The sequence below is a fragment of the Vicugna pacos genome, chromosome 5 (genome assembly GCF_048564905.1).
Source record: "Vicugna pacos chromosome 5, VicPac4, whole genome shotgun sequence".
Lineage (NCBI taxonomy): Eukaryota > Metazoa > Chordata > Mammalia > Artiodactyla > Camelidae > Vicugna > Vicugna pacos.
In genome coordinates, this window is record NC_132991.1 from 71,432,001 (window position 1) to 71,436,461 (window position 4,461).

At 34.5% G+C, this 4,461-nt stretch overlaps 1 non-coding gene across 1 annotated transcript; it reads right to left on the bottom strand.

The window, feature by feature from the left end:
- Nucleotides 1–481: 481 nt before the first annotated feature.
- Nucleotides 482–584, bottom strand: LOC116280753 (U6 spliceosomal RNA). Its single transcript, XR_004190233.1, has one exon. It is a non-coding gene; the product is annotated as a U6 spliceosomal RNA (small nuclear RNA).
- Between the last annotated feature and the right edge of the window lie 3,877 nt (nt 585–4,461).

Consider the following 4,461-nt stretch of genomic DNA (forward strand, 5'->3'; position numbering starts at 1 on the left):
GGGGAACTTAGATTAGGTACCAATGTCATTTTGTATACATGAGGTATTTTTAAGTGGTGTCTGAATATCTACTATGTTTATTTTTTCCTGAGAAAAAAAAGTTGGAGTGTTTCTGATTTTCTGATGACTAGCTATGGAACAAAATGTTTTAAAAATCTATATGTGGAAAGAGTACTTGAAACCCACTTTCTAAGTAAGAAGATAAGAAAGTTCTAAACTATAGCTATTGTGGGAATAAGTAATCCTACTGATAATTTGAGTTCATGGTTTCAATTTTTCCCCTGAACTTTTTGTGTGTGTGTGTGCACATAGCACTATGTAACGATCTTTATTATATGTGTTTCTAGACACTTCTTTAAATGCATTATAGAATGAATATCACATTCATTCCCTGGGGAAAAAAATAAAACAAAAGTTCTCAAGAAGGATGCAAGTAGCATTTTTAAAACCATTTTTATTACATGTGTTTTTAGAAACTTCTTAAAATGATGAAAACTTCTTTAATCTGTTATCATCCTTACCCAGGAGCCATGCTAATCTTTGCTGTACTGTTTCAATTTTAGTATCTGTGCTGCCTACTAAACTTTTTTAATTCATCATATCCAAAATATATTGTGACAAACCGCCTTTAATTTTTCCCATCGATGTTTGATGGGTTTTAATATTTCTAACTTTTTCACCCAACCCTTTAAAACTGTTTTTTAAGAGTTTTATTTAACATCCAAAAGAATATAGAAATACCTGAGACCCCCTTTCCTCTTTGAAAAGAGGGAGCTGTGTTTTGAAAGAAGTTTAAAAGGAGTTCCATTCTGGAAGAATTTAAAATCAGTTCTGAATTCACTGTACAGAAGATCTGGCAGAAACAATCATCGTCACCCTTTCCTGAGCACCATTGTGGTAGAGACTGTGAAGCTAACAGTAAGGTTCCTAAAATGCATGTGCTTTCATAGCCTATTCTCATTTAAAATGTTATTTTTCCTCAGTCATATCTGTGTTTGAGAGAAAGCAACTACGGGGCAAAATTTTTGAGAGGAGGTTGAAAACAGGTACCATGGAAAATATTATTATTGATTTTTTAGTAAATGTATTTGGCAGTGAATGTGTACTGAGTTGTCCAATGTAAGCATCCAGGAATTTTTTTTCCCCATTGGTAGTATAGTAGGGTTCTCTTTCAGTAAACATTTGCTTTTGAAAATCATAAAAGGTCAGTTTTGGCCAACTGCATCAGTCCTTAGTCTGCCATCTGTAAAAAATTTAGACTTTGCCTTTTTGAATGACCCTTTAAAAATATACAAGACCTAATTCTATCCTTTACTCTCGTAAAACTTCCATTGGACTCCAGTGGGAACATTTTAAAGTTAAGTTCTGAGGAATAAGGACATTTCATAATGCCTTCTTGTGAGAACTTCCTTGGCAGAACTTGGCCAACTCATTCCTCCTGAGAGAATTCTATGATCCTACTGGTTACAGAGCTTCGAAATAGATTCTACGCTATAAAGCAGTTATGCTTCTTGCAGGTTTTATCTGTCTATATCTGTAACTGTATCTATATCTGTATCCATATCTATATCTATCCATATCTATATATCAGTGCAACTCTAAAATTCTAACGTGTTCAACATTTAAAGTGGATGACCCTTGGTACACTGAAGAGCTACCCTCCTTTGTCCATCATATGTTTATCAGTAGGTACCTGTGTTCTTAGAACCATACTCCATGCTTCTCTGATACTCTATTGTCAAAACGTACCAGTTTCTGAACAGTTAGTATGTGCCAGGCACTGTACTAAAGTTCTACATACGTTATTTCACTTAATTCTGTGAGGTAGGAATTACCATTCCTGATTCACCGTGGAGAAGCTTAGGGTGGCTAAAAATGTACTCAACATCACATGGCAGAGCCGCTATCTCAGACTCCAAAGCCATGGATCTTAACTGCTGCACACCATGAATTATATTAATACTGCTTCCCTTTGTCTGCTGTGTGCCATTCCTTGTATAGTACTGCTGCCCTTTACATAGCCTTTTTATAGCAAAGGGATAGTAATTATTTTGGGAGGCCCTTGTTTATTTACCTGGCTCTCTAAAAAGACTGACCAGCTTGAGATAGGGTTCTTGTCTTCTCATCTTTGTATGGCTAGAGCAGAATCCATAGGAGTTAAATAAGTGAATCTTAAATTTAAAAATTACCTTTAATTTGTGGTTATAAAAGCTTACCTCCTTATTATAGAAAACTAGAGGAAAAAACAAACAAAAAAGAGAAGTCATTTTCAAATTCCATTATCCAGAAATAACTGAATAAATATTTAATAAATGAGTGAATTCCAAAAAAAATTAAAAATAAAAAACACCTATAGTCTTCTTTTGCTTCTAATACATTTGTGTGATAGCGGTATGCTATGAATACTTGATTACTTGATGTTACTTAAGCATGATTAGTGCATGGTAATCTTTAGCCATCATAAAGCTGATAGGTGAAAAAGAGGGGACATAGCAAATGTTTCAATAATGAAAATGTTTTAATATCACAATATAAACTTCCTGAAGTAGCCATTTTATTTGAGAATATACATCTTTTAGTAAATTCATTTGGAGCTATTAAACTGATCTGAGGAGCATCAATAGATGAGTGGATCAGGAAGTTGTGGTACACACACACACACACATGCATATAATGGAGTATTACTCAGCCATAAAAATGAAATTCTAACATTTGCAACAGATGAGTGGATCTAGAGGGTGTTGTGCTAAGTGAAAGAACTCAGAGAAAGACAAATACCATTTGATCTCTTATATATATGGAATCTAAACAAAACAAAACAAACAGACCCTTGGATACAGAGAACAAACTGGTGGTTGTCAGAGGGGAAGAGATTGGGTGGGATGGGTGAAGTAGTTAAGTGCGATTAAGAGGTAAAAACTTCCAGCCATAAAATAAATAACTCATATGGATGTAATGTATGGCACAAGGAATATAGTCAATAATATTGTATAACTATATAGTGACAGATGGTATCTAGACCTATTGTGGTGATCACTTCATAATGTAGCAAAATGTTAAATCACTATGTTGTATACATGAAAACTGATGTAATATATTATATCAATTATAATTCAATAAAAATTCTCTCTTATGAATTGAAATATATTTCAGGATTAACAAAAAACTTTTTTTTAATCTGTATGTCAGTTAAATAGGACTTTATGCAAGTGCTATAATTCAAAGCAGTTTATTGGTAAAAGTCTAGCCCTGGTAGGCAGGGGTCTTTGGTACACACCCACACAGCGAGCTAGTCAAGTACAGCTCGAAGGAATGCCTGCTTAAAACTCAAGGGCTTCAGAATAAAATAGTCTTCAAGACTTTTGCTGTTAATATTTTATTCTTTTATCTTTTTTTTAATAAACTATGCAACAGTTGTATGTCTGGTTTATAAGAACTTTATAGCATTTTAATGAATACTAAGACTTTTCTACTCTTTTTTTTTTTTTCAAGCAGTGATTTTCTTAGCTTTTTAGGGAGTGAAAGTGTAAAATTTCTTCCTCTTCTTTTCCCTTTCCCTTCCCCTTTCCTTTCACTGTTAATATCCAGTAAATATACTGAGTTCCCTGGGTAGTGCAGTTCCTAGGTAGTAGAATTGGGATTTGAACTTAGGCAATTCTGTCAGAAAATCAGTTGCCTAGTCACTATGCTGTGTCCATCAGAAGGGCATCTTAGCATGTAAGTCATGCTTTCTTTCTGTGTAAGCTACTGCTTGGCACGTAGTACAGCTCAGAACCTCTAGGTTTTTGTTTTTATTTTTTACTTTAAAGTATAAGACATATACAAGAACCATTACATACAAACTGTGACACACAAACCCAGTATCAGTGTAGAGAGAAAAAAATGCATTTGCTGGACTCTTGAAAGAGCCTTAAATATGAAGCAATAATATTTATCAGCAAAATATGGATTTATTGGTTAATAGCCAGTCAAGCTTTTCTCTGGATCAGGCCTTGACTATCTTTTCCTATTGGCTTATAATTTTTAGGAAGGACATCTGGCAAGTGGCTTGAAATTTATTTTGAAGCTCATGATGCCAGTCTTTGCACAGCCTATGGGTACAGAGACAAAAGAAAAAAAGACTGTAACTCTCAGAAAGTACAGTGGAGGAAAAGTACTGGAAAGAAACATCTGCGATTCATGAAGGACTGCCAAAACCTGGGTGAGAAGCGTTAACACCAAGATGTAGCTTGCATCTATTGGCATGCTTGCTAAAATCTACTGAGTCTACTAAGTCAAAGCATGGTGCCAGGAATCAGGAGAGAAAGTTCTTCTCTTTCTTCTGCAACTCACTATAAGCCAATTATATGTCTGAATCTTAGTTACTGTATTTGTGAATGGTAGTATTGTATTACTTTTAACAGCTTACCTATGTAGAAGCAAGACACTGGACTAGGTGCCCTCTTAGAGAATATTCTAACT